Source organism: Urocitellus parryii, chromosome 13 (genome assembly GCF_045843805.1).
Source record: "Urocitellus parryii isolate mUroPar1 chromosome 13, mUroPar1.hap1, whole genome shotgun sequence".
Classification (NCBI taxonomy): Eukaryota; Metazoa; Chordata; class Mammalia; order Rodentia; family Sciuridae; genus Urocitellus; species Urocitellus parryii.
In genome coordinates, this window is record NC_135543.1 from 63,445,082 (window position 1) to 63,457,870 (window position 12,789).

Consider the following 12,789-nt stretch of genomic DNA (forward strand, 5'->3'; position numbering starts at 1 on the left):
TATTTTCTCCCAGACTATAGCTTTGTCTTCATTCTTTTAACAGCATCTTTCACTGAGCAGATGATTTTAATTTTGTTAAAATCCAGTTTATTTGGGGCTGGGGATGGTGCTCAAGCGGTAGCGCGCTCGCCTGGCATGCGTGCGGCCCGGGTTCGATCCTCAGCACCAATACAAACAAAGATGTTGTGTCCACCGAAAAACTGAAAAATAAATATTAAAAAAAATTATCTCTCTCTTTCTTTCTTTTTCTCTCTCTCTAAAAATAAAAAATCCAGTTTATTAATCTTTCATAGACTGTTTTTTAATGTCATATGTAGAAATTCTTTGCCCAACCACAGGTCCATAGATATTTTTCTACTATGTTTTTGAAAATGCTATAGTTTTATGCTTTATATTTAGATCGTCGTCATTTTGAAATAAATATTTAGAAAAGTATAAAGGTTAGGTCAAGGTCATTGTTTTGTCTAATGATCTTATGACATTGTTTATTGAAACACTATTCTTTCTCTGTTGAATTGACTTTGTACCTTCATCAAAAACCAGACCATGTTTGTGTGTCGGGGATACTGCACCTAGCAAGAAGGAAGTGGTTCTTTTTCTTGGTGCTGGGATGGAAACCAGGGCCTCATATGTGTAGGACAAGTGCTCTACCGGTGAGATATACCCCTTTTGTTTAGTCTGGTTCTTGATTTCCCCTATAAATTTTATAAATAAATTATCTCTATCTACAAAATGTTATGTTGACATTTGGATTGGATTTGTCAGAAACAGATGACAATCTACTGAATCTTACTTTGAGTTTTCCAATCCATAGGTCTTCTTTGATTTCTTTTTAAAAATTTTTTTTTAGTTGTCGATGGACACAATAACTTTTTATTTATTTTTATTTATTTATTTACCTATTTATTTACTTATTTATTTTTATGTGGTGCTGAGGATCAACCCCAGTGCCTCACACATGCTAGGCTAGTTCTCTACCACTGAACCAGAACCCCAGGCCCATTCTTTAACTTCTTTCATCAATGTTTTGTAGCTTACAAAAGACAAATCCTACGTATACTTTATTACAGCAATACCAGAATATTGTGATTTGGTTGGAGTTACTATAACTAGTATTCTTCTTAAATTTTGGTTTCTGTTTTTCATAACTACTGTGTAGGAATACGATTCATTTTTTAATCTTCTTAAAATTTGTTTTAGTTAGTTATACATGACAGAGAGTGCATTTTGACACGTCATATGTAAATGGAATATAATTTCCCATTCTTCTGGTTGTATATGATGTAGAATCATGTCTGTCATGTAGTTATATATGTACATAGGATAATAATATCAAGATTCATTCTACTATCCTTCCTGCCCCCATAATCCTCCCCTCCCTTCACTCTCCAAATTGAATCCAAAGTAACTTATTCTTCCCTAGCTCCCACCACCATTGTGAATTATCATCTGCGAATCAGAGAAAACATTTGGCCTTTGGCTTTTGTGATTGGCTTATTTCACTTAGCATGGTATCTCCACCTCCATCCATTTACTGGCAAATGCTGCAATTTCATTCTTTAAGGCTGTGTAATATTCCATTGTGTATATGTACCACATTTTCTTTATCCATTCATCTGTTGAAGGATACCTACATTGGTTTCATAGTTTAGCTATTGTGAATTGAGCTACTATAAACATTGTGGCTATGTCACTGTATTATGCTAATTTTAAGTCCCTTGGGTATAAACGTGAGGAATGGGATAGCTGGGTCAAATGGTGGTTCCATTCCAAGTTTTCTGAGGAATCTTCATATCCCTTTTTATAACAGTTGTGGCCGATATCTTATTATTTGTTTCTCATTTTTCTGGTTCTAGGAGTCATCAAATAGGGATAGTTATATATCTTCCTTTTTTTCTTGAAACATAATTGAACATATTTATTGGGTACAGTGGCATTCTGAAACAGTGTGTAGTGATCAAATCAGGGTAATTAGTAAATCTATCACCTCAGTTCTTTGTGTTAGCAAATCTATCTCCCTTCTTAGCTATTTTGAAATATACAACAAATTACTATTATTATTATTTTTACTGTAGTCACTCTAGAGTACCACAGAAATGTAGAACTTAATCCTCCTACCTGAGTATAGTTTTGTACTCACTAACCAAACCATTTTTATATCCTACACTTTTCTATTCTTTGAAACCTCTGGTAAACACTGTGCTACTCTATATTTCTATGAGATCAACTTTTTTTAGCCTGGCTTATTTTACGGAAAATACTGTCCTCCAAGCCCATCCACATAGGGTAGGATTTCATTCTTATGGCCAAATACTATTCCCTTGGGTATATATGCCACACCACCCCCACCCCCACCCTGTGGTCCTAGGGATCTCACCAAGAGCCTCCCACATGCTAGGTAAGTGCTCTACTGCTGAGCGGTACCCAGGCTCTTTCTGTTTTACTTTGGATAAGGTCTCCCTGAGTCCCTGAGGCTGGCCTTGAGCTTGTGCTCCTCTGCCTCAGCATCCTAGGTAGCTGGGATCACAGGCGTGGACCGGCCACAGCTTCTTTACATATTCATCAGTCAGGCACACCTCCGCTGGCTGTGCACCCAGTAGTGGGGTTGCTGGATCCTGTGGCAGTTCTGTTTCTTGTTTTTTGAGGAACTTCTGTGCCATTTTTCACAATGGCTGTCCTTTAACTTCTCCTTTCTAATAGGTCTGACTCTCCTTTCTTCCTCTTGCCTTGCTCAGCTCTGGGGGTTCTTGGGTGTCCAGTGAGCCTGTCTCCTTCCGGACCTCTCACTGTTAAGTAGGTTGTCAGCTGTAGGTTTTGTGGGTGCCCTTTCCAGGTTGAGGACACTCCCTTCTATTCCAATTTACTGACGAGTTTCATCATGGTGAAGCCATCTTAGGTGTTGAATTTTGCCAAATGCTTTTTCTGTACTAATTGTTATGATCCTGTGGATTTTTTCTTCTTTAGATTGTCAGTACAGTGGCTTATACCAGTTGATTTTCAGATATTGAAAATAGCCCTTCTTTGCCAGGGTGAGACACAGTTTGTTGTGGTCTGTTCGGCCTCTGTGCTCCATTTGCTCACATTTTGTTGGGGACCTTTGCATCTGTGCTCTTGGTGGCTTTGGCCAGCAGCCTTCTTTTCTTACCCTCCTGTCTGCTCTTGACATGAGGGTGATTCTGGTGTGATAAGGCAAGGTGGGAAGTGTTCCTCTCTTCTGCCTTCTGTCGATTGACACTAGATGGAATCATTAGTGAAACCTGGGTCTGGATTTTCTTCTCAGAAGGGTTTTAGATGCACATTTAATTTCATTGTTGCTAACCGACTATTGGGGCTGTCTGTGTCATCTTGGGAGAGTTTGCAGTTTTCCTATAGCTGTTTTCTTTCATTTAAGTCATTGAGCTTATGGTGTAGCGTTGTTCATTGTATTCCCGTATTATCTTTTTTAATGTCTTTAGGGTCTGTAGTGATAATTTCTTCTCTCATGTTGGTAATTCGTTTCTTTCCTTTGTTTAGCTGGCTAGAAGTTTATCAAAGAATCAACTTTTGGGTTTCATTGATTTTTCTTTGTTGTTTTTCTGTTTATAATTGAATGATTTCTGCTCTTATTTTTGTTATTTCCTTCCTCAGCCTGCTTTGGATTTATTTTGCTTTCCCTTTTCTAGCTTCTTACAACAGGTGATTTTATCGATCTTGGACCTCCCTTCCTTCCCTTCACTGATGGTGTGGACGTCCCTGCACCACTGCTTTCGCTGTGTCCCACAGATTAGGTTTCTATTTCTGCTCATTTTACTATTTGCTATTTTACTCTGAGATTTTTTTTTTGAAGTCTCTGTATTATTTAGATGTGTGTTGCTTGATTTCCAAGGTTTGGAAACTGTCTTATCTCTCTGTTATTGATTTCTAGTTAACTCAATTATTGTCAAAGGATATATATTTTTGTGATTTCTTTTTTTTAAAATTTAGGGTTTTTATGACTCCAGATAGGTTGCGTCTTGGAGAATGTCTGTTCTGCTGTTAAGTGGTTCTTCTACCCACAGGCCCCTTCCCATCTGCCTTTGCTCTTGTCTTGCAGTTGTCTTATGTATTCTCTTTATAAAGATTGAGAATCTCATCAGACCTGCTAGCTTTGCCTTTGCTTGTCAAGAATATTTTAAAGAACAGAATAAGAAGCTGGACCTGATGGTGTACCCCAGCAGCCCCAGCAACTTGGGATGCTGAGGCAGCAGGATCCCAAGTTTGAGGCCAGCCTTGGCAACTTAGCGAGAAAGAACTGGGGATGCAGCTCAGTGGCAGAACGCCCCTGGATTCCATTCCCAGCACCACACACACACACACACACACACACGCACACACACCAAAAAAAAAAAAAGTTTATTATACTTACACCATTTCTATTCCTCTTCCTTTATTCCTGACATTTCAGTTTCCTTCCAGTTTCATTTTCTTGTGTTTAAATAACTTCCCGTAGGGATTCTCTTAGAGCACATCTACTAAATAAAAAAAAATAAAATAAAATAAATTTTTAATTTACCCTCCCTGATGAGTGTCTTTATTTTACCTTCATTCTTTAAAGGATATTTTCATATAATTCTTGGTAAATAGTGTTTTTCTTTCTTTTAAAATACTGTGTTACATCCTTCTGGCCTCTAAGGTTTTTGATGAGTAATTCATCATTGAAAACAGTTCTTTTATGAGTAATACAAGAATTTCTCTGGATGTTTTCAGGAATTTTTTCTTTGTCTTTAGTTTTCCATGTTTGGTTATGACTTGTCTTGGAGTTGAATTCTTTCAGTATTTCCTGTATGAACTTTGTTCATCTTGGATCTGTAGGTTTATGTCTTTTGCCAAATTTATGGTATTTTCAGCCATTATATCTTCCATGTTTTTTCTGACGGTAACCTTTCTTTTCTCTTTCTCTCTGAGACTCCAGGGACCTTTCAGTTTTGCTTCACAGGTTACCAAGGATTTCAGCATTTTTTTTTCCTTTTTTCTTCTTCCCTTCTCCTATTCAGAGTGGATTCTTCTGCTAAGTCTTCAAGTTCACTGACTCCTGTTATTTACCAAGTCTACCCAATGAGGTGGTGTTTCTTTTTAAAATCTTGTTATCTTTGTTTTGGGCCTGTTTTAGTTATTTATTTTTTGAGACATCTCACTCACATTACTCAAACTTGAGATATTCCTCTTGCCTCAACTTCCTGAGTTGCTGAGAATTATAGGAACATGCCACCATGCTCAGCTAATTTAGTTATTTTATTCTTAAAGTTTTTATTTGGTTCTGCTTTATTTTTTCTATTTCTTTGCTGAGATTTTCCATCTTTTTACTTATTTCAAGAGAGTTGACCCTGCTTCCTTGAGCATTTTTACAGTAACTACTTTAAAATGTTCGTCAGGTAATTTCAATATCTATCATCTCTACATTGTCATCTGTTGTCTTTTCTCATATGAGTTGAGATTTTTATGATTCTTTGTGTGCTTTGTAATTTTATGTTGCATTTTGGAAATTTTAAATATGTTAAAGAGACTTGGGGTCTTGTTTAAATCTATGGATAATTTTTTTTTAAGCAGTAATTGATGGCATTTGGTTTAGGCTGCAAATTTTGACTGGCCTTCTTCTATGATTTCAATGTCTGTTCTTCTTAAAGTCCTTGCAGTGCTGTTTGGTTCTATGTCACATGTGTCCCACCCAACTGCCAATCTGGGATGTGGTGGTGGTTTGTCCTTTAGTGCCGTTTCCAAAGGCTTTAGAACTGGTAGTACTTTGATCTCTTCCTTCTCTGCTTGAGGATGAACTTGGGAACCTAAAAGCATCTTTAATGGGGCTCTGGGCCTTCCTTCCCTCTTGGGTATCTTCTGGTGTCCTGAGCCTCCAGGTCTTCTGGCAGGAAACCCGAGGCTTTAATTCCTATGGCACTCTGCCCGCAACAGGGCCCACCCACGTCAGGACTGAGCAGGAGGGGTGTTGACACAGAAGGAGAAACCATGGGTGTTTGCCCCAGCCTCCTAGACCACAGCTCCCCCGAGTGTTAGGGGGTCTCTCCCTCCTAACTTCCACAACTTCCACTGCGTGTCATCGTGGCCACTCAGGACTGACTGGGGCTAGGGCATGAGCAAACGAGAATGGGACGAGGGCATGGAGAATTTCTCCTACATTCTCTCTGAGCTGTAGGTGCTCTTCCTCCCCTTCTGGTCCCCTACCACCACCTTCATATTAGAGAACTTCTCCTGGAGCTTCCTATCCATGCCCTGCTGCCTAACCTTGGATTTCAGGCTGCCAAGAATCCAGTCCCAGGGATACTGGAGGAGAAAGGGGAATTTCCACACTGGTTCAGTGGTTTTTTGCACTCTGATCTTTCCTCTATGACCTCCTACTGTGTACTTTTCAGAGGCTTCATATATTGCTCCATGGCAAAGTTCTAGAGTCATATTCATTTGGAAAAGAGAGCAAAGTAGACCTTTTGACTTTAGGTACTATGTTAAGTCAGATTTACATCCCTATAATGAAACACCTGAGGTAATCAACTTATTAAGAAAAAAGGTTTCTTTGGACTCACTATTTTGGAGGTTCCATGTACAATTGATCCCTTTGCTTTGGGCCTCTGGTGAGGCAACACATTGTGGCAGAAGCACATGATGAAGCAGAGTTGCTCATCTTGTGGCCCAAAACGCAAAAGAGAGGTGGGTGGGGAGCCCAGGCCCCTTGAGTCCCGTAGTCTGTTTGAGGGCACAATGCCAATGACCTGAAGACCTCCCACAAGGTCCCACCCCTCAGCATTCCTGCACCTCCCAAGAGCTCTACCCTGGGGATCAGACCCTTAACAGATGAGCCCCTGGGGACACTCATCTTCCCGAGGGCTGCAGGTACTCTTCATTTTTGCCTGTAGTCTGTTTTATAATAAGCCACCAAAGGCTTGTTGGGATTGATTGTGGTAGTGGTAGTTTAAAAGATCAAAACATACTATTTTATTTACCAAAACTGAATAAATCTAAGAATCTTTTCAAGTTAGAATTCGAACATTTATCTGACATGGAAGTGATAGTCAAGAAGAAACAAACAATAAGAAAATGTCAAAGTCTTCAGAAGTACCCAAGCTGTCCCCCAAGACTCATTCAAGTGCCAGTAAACGTGTTCTATTTGGAGGTTGTGGGGTGTGGGGTGCCAAGTGCACCCCACAGTTCCTATTAGCAGTCGGGGTCACCTCTGCTTTATTTAGTGTGGCCTTTGCGTCACAGTTCAGGGAGGCTGTGCCCTGCCGCAGGCCCTGGGTTTCTCCATGAGGCTGGGTGCCAGGGCGCTCATACTGCTCTCCCCAGGCCCAGGCTGACTCCAGGAAGCAGACACCGTGCAGCCTGTCCCCCTGTCTTGATGAGTGGCACTGCCCTTCTTCTTTCAGTGACTTAGGTGAACCCAAAGTCAGCGTCACCTCTCCTTTGCTGCACCAGCCAGTCACCAGCCGCGTCTCCCTGAACTGAGCCTCTCCTTGCCCTTCTCGGGTGCCTCCCGATCGGAGGCCCTGCCCCTGGCCCTGGAGCTCACGCACTCCTGACAGGATCACCCTTCTCCCTGCAGACCTGATTGGCCTGCCTGAAAGCCACCAGAATTGTCTTCTTGGGTCAGCAGGGTGCCCAGGCCCTTCCCACTCTGCCTCCCAGCGCCTGCTGTGCTTCACTAGCAGAGATACCATCTTCCCCCAGTTCACAACTTGGCCAGCTCCTGCTCACCCTGGAAAGCCCATTTCAGGAATGTCCTCCTCTGCGGCCAGTCTTTGTTGACCCCGTGAGGTGACTGACTTCCAGCCTCCACCCAGGGTGCTTCTCTGAGTTGACGTTATTCACCTTCTCATACCCAGGTTCTCACGAAGCTCAGGTTGACGGGTCACAGGGTCTGGCACCTATGGGCTTGATCAGAGGCTGGAAGGCTAGTCTGTCATCATCAGTTTGGCTTCTTTAGTGTCCTGGGTGGGTTGGGTATCAGAGGGGACAGCTGTGAGCCCTTGAAACCACGTTTCAAAAATGGGTATTCCAGACAAAGCTAAATTTAACTAAAACTCTTTCCTTCTTATCTGACTTTACTAGAACGATCGTGGCTCTTGGACACTCCATTAATTTTCAGAGAGGAAGAGATTACATTATTTCCTTGGTTTTTCTCTCATAATCCAAGCTGTGGTAGTTGCACCTGACTTTCATTTTCCTTCAAATATACCTTCTCGTGTTCTTAGGTGTGAACACGTAAGTAAGCATGTGTCCAGTGTTGTTTTAGTCAGTTACTGCTGTCTTTTTGTTAGTAAGATCTATGCTACAGAAACAGTGCCTGGATAAAGCTGGAAAAAGTCACCACTTCCTTCAGCTATGTCTTTTCTATTTTTTTCTTTCATGGAGTTGCTCAGTCATACCTGGTATATTAAACACACAGGTGTGTATGTGTGTATTTGTTTTTTACTTAATTTTCTTTTTTTAATATACCAGGGATTGAGCCTAGGACACTTAACTGCTGAGCCATATCCCCAACCCTTTCTTGACAGGGTCTTGCCGAGTTGCTGGGACTGGCCTCAAACTTGTGATTCTCCTGCTCAGCCTTCTGATTTGCTGGGATTACAGATGTGTGCCACCATACCTGGCCCACAGATGTGAATTTAATGCCACTGCGTGCCAGAATCTGTTGTCACTGGGATGCAAGACAAATCCACAGTCTGTGCCTGGAAGAACCCATGACTGTGATGATCAGATGAGTCTGCTTAGGTCTCAACTGCCGTGAGGCTGGAACAGGCCAGATGGGGGCTGGTCCTGAGAGTGGAGTTCCAGAGGGATGGGGTGCAGCCCAGGAGGCCAGCGCAGAAGGTCCCGGAGGCAGTCAGGGAGTTATGTAGAAACAGAAAAGTGGCCATTTCAGGGGAAAAAATAAACAGGTGCAAGAATTTAATTCATTTAATCTGGCAACACCTACAATATGCCACATACTATTCCGATGCTTGGAACAGACAGAGTCCATCCCAGTATGGAGTTTAAGCTCATTGGAGGAGGCCAGAAGCGATCCATGATTGCTGTAAGGTGAAGGTGCTGTGAGCAAATGCAGCCGGTCCAGGATAGGTGAAGCCGGGAAGGAGGGCCAGGGCAGCAGAGCCCATGCCAGCAATGACTCAGCAGGTAGAACAGCTGCCAGACAGACAGGTGCTGGTGCTGAATGAGCCAGAGAGGTGAGATTAGAGCAGGTCATGCAGGGCCTTTTATGCGGAGCAGTTTGTGGGAGCCATTTGCATGCTTTGTGCATGGAGGGGCATGACTGGAATCATACCTATCAAGTGGGATGGACTCTCGACTTGGGGGAAGAGAAAGAAGGTAGGTCAGGGGAGAATGAGGTGTATGGAGTGGTAAAGAGGCCCCAGGTGAGGTGATGGTAGCTTGGGGTGGGTACACAGCAGTGAATGGTGAACAAGTGTTCAGATTGGGATACAGATTTGGGATATGTTGAATAGGTAGGACTGTTGAGATTTTGGAATGGATTATAGGTCAGATTTGAGAGAATGAGGAATTAAGAACAAGTTCAAGTTTTGGAGCTGAACAAAATGTTGGTGCCATTTTGTTGATATGGGGATGCCAGGGAAAGAATAAGTTTAAAGGAGAAAATCAAGGTTGGTTTTAAGTTTGTTTGGAATATCCAAGTGGAAATGTAAGTGGACTTCAAGAGGAAGCCCAGAGCTAGGGATATAAACGGGGGCCAGGGTTTGGTCTTTAGGATACAGATATTATTTAAAGTCTCGGTACTGGAGGAGCATATTGTGGAAGAAGTGAGAGACGATAAGAAGAGTGAGGAGTGCATAGTGGCAGTGTATGCCAGCTGCTGGGTGGAATGTATGAGGACCGAGGCTGGAAGACGGTTTTGTTTGAGTGGGGGTCGCTGGTGCCCTGGAAAAGAGCCATTGTGATAGAATAATGAGAGAGAAGGTGTCATTGCAGTGGGTTAGGAGAGAATGTGGGTAAGAGCATTAAGATACCAGATACAGGAAGCTCCTGCAAGGAACCCTGCCCTAGAGACAGCAGGCTGAAGGGAGATTGCTGGAGGAGGTGTGGAGTCAGATGGGGATGTCTCAGGGTGCAGAACATCAGCACCTTTGTCTGTGATGAGAACGGTCTGGGTGAAGTGGAAGAGAGGACTGGGGCCGCTGTCAGGAGAGCATCCATGGAGTGGGCACAGGGAGGTTGGTGAACTTGGTAGTGGAAGAGTCAGGCAGGTCCATTTACTGCGTCCTGCTGCCTCTGCCTCCCTCTCCCTCTTCTTTCTTCCTGTCCCCTCCCTATACTTTTCCCTTCCTTCTCCCTCTCCTTCACACACACCCCATACCCCAGGCTGGCAGGAACCACCAAGCTCTGTATCTGCTATAGCCCATCCCGTTTTCCAGAAAGGGGCCAGGCTGTGGTCCTCAGGCCCGAGGCCTTTTCCCTCACGTTTACGATCCCAGTCCTCAGACAGTGCAGAGCAGATATCATGGCAGATGCAGAAGAGCTGGCTGTGCCTGGTGCTCACGGTGGGAGGAGGAGAGATGGAACCTGGGGCTGCAGCTGTGGGTGGCTGATGGTGGAGAGTTGGGAGTTGGAGTCTCACTTTGTGGTCACAGGGGAGCCACTGACAGAGAGTGAGTGGGAGGAACTGATGTGGCTTGTGGGGCAGGAGAGTGAGAGGCTTTGCCACGGATCATGTGAACTTGGCTTCTGCTGCTGAGTTTTAACATCTACCTTTCTTGAAACTGAAGATATTCTTACAGAAGATTGAGGAAAATGAAATTAATTCAAGAAGTAATGAAGCAGAACCATGGTAGCTGCCAGGCAAGTAGCTGATTTCCTTAATAAGCTGAGTCATTAACGGGGTGGGAGATCGGGGCCTTCGTGTGTGGTAAAGGAGGAAACAGATACGGGTGGGAGAAAGCGTGAGCTGTTGGGACCGAAACAATCTCATTAGTTACTTTTAATATCCATAGGCCTTCTGCGGGGACAGTGATGACTTTTAACAGATGAAGGAGAGCCCAGGGCGTTTCAGTCACTGCCCACAGCACCCAGCAAATCAGTGCTGTACACCAGGATTGAAGTGGCATCTCTGAACTTCCAGTTTATTACTTGGTCCTTGGAATGAAGCAAAGTGATAAATCTTGACTATAAACCAACTGCAGGATTGGGGACATCTCACTTAGTCTCCAACATTCAGGCCCAAACTGTCCCAAACTGACCTACAATTTAAAATGAGAATTCCTTGACTCCCAGCCACCAGAGGAAGCATAATAATGCATGTGGTCCCCGTGTTCCCATGTGAAGGCCCTCCATAACGGCAGCGCCTCCTCAGCATGGACTTGGTCAGCGAGGAGAGCGTGGAACCTGACCCCAAGATGGCTGGAAGGGCTGCCATTCCTGGCTCCTGTGAGTGGCCACCCAAGGTGACCGCACCCTGAGGAGCGGGGGACGACAGTACTCAAATGTGGGCAGGGTTGTAGGATCTACCCTGAGTTTAGAGGCGTTAAAATAGGGGCGGGTGGAGGGGTAGGAAGGGGAGAAAACCTGGCTTAGAACTAAGACCTGAGTAGCTCTGGTTTTCATTTAATACTAGATTGTGGAAAACTCTACAGTTTAAACAACAAACCCGTGTCTTATTTGAGTTTAGTTTTAAGTGTTTTGCTGATAAATGTGACTCCACAGCTTAGTTTTAGGATTCAGTGAGATAATGCAAGTAAGGTATTTATAGCAGTTCCAGCACACATTAACAGCTCAGCAAGTGTTCACTGTAGATAATAATGATTATCTTTCTTCTCTTTTAGTTTCCAGGGGCAAGAGATTTTTTTTTTAAGCATTTCCAATTGTAAAATGTTATCTTTTTGCGCAGTAAATTTTTTGTTGATGTTGTTGTACTGGGGAAGGAACCCAGTGCCTCATGCATGCTAAGCAAGTTCTCTATCATTGAGCTCCACCCACTACCCAGTAAGTTTTTTATTATTTTTTTGCAGTAATGTCTTCAATACCTTGAAAGTATTTCTAATTGCAGAGTGTTACCTATAGTAACATCTTTTTGCTAGCAATAAGAAGCCGTGGACTTTCAATTAAGTTATTAATATGCAGAAAGACAAATAAACTTACCGAATGCCTGAGTACAGTGCTAATCAGAGAGATCCTCTCTTGTCCACAGGTCTATTATTTGATATTTGTTTTGTTATTATTACTTTTGGTACCAGGGATTGAACCCAGAGGCATTTAGCCACATCCTTTTTTTTTGGAGACAGAGTCTCACTAAGTTGCTTTGGGCCTTGCTAAATTGTTGAGGCTGACTTTGAACTTGTGAGTCTCTTCTAAGGACTACATGTAATCCTGATTTAATCCTTCCAGCGACCCTCTGAGTTGGGAACTCTTATTTATTATCCTTGTTTTGGTCAGAAGAAAACTGAAGCTCACACACCCCTTAGTAAGTGGTAAGGGGATTGGAGCCCACCACCTGACTCAGGACGTGTGCCCTCCTTCCTCACGGTGCTCTCTAGCAGCCCCTCCTGGTGGCCTGCCCAACCGCAGTCCCACTTCCCCCCTTGCTTGAAGAGTTCCTGAGTGTCTCAGGGAAGAGGCATCCTGTCCATATCTCCCCAGGTCTTCCTGCTCCGTCTAAGCTGATCATGGTGTCCCATTTCCCCGTATGAGGAATTTGGCTTGGTGAGGATACTTGACAAGACTCTGGCCAAAGGACTATGAGGAGAAACTTTGTTTAGGCTTCAGGGGCAGCTTTTGTCACCAAGAGAAATAAGACACACAAGGACAGCTCTCTTC

At 43.3% G+C, this 12,789-nt stretch overlaps 1 protein-coding gene and 1 long non-coding RNA gene across 2 annotated transcripts in view; both read left to right on the top strand.

Annotated features, from left to right (window-relative positions):
* Positions 1-12,789, top strand: part of Aopep (aminopeptidase O (putative)) — a 309,373-nt gene that overhangs the window by 96,454 nt on the left and 200,130 nt on the right. The window lies entirely within an intron of this gene.
* On the top strand, positions 9,248-12,273 carry LOC144249938 (uncharacterized). The gene is made up of 3 exons (XR_013342349.1): positions 9,248-9,333; positions 10,746-10,818; positions 10,971-12,273. It is a non-coding gene; the product is annotated as an uncharacterized LOC144249938 (long non-coding RNA).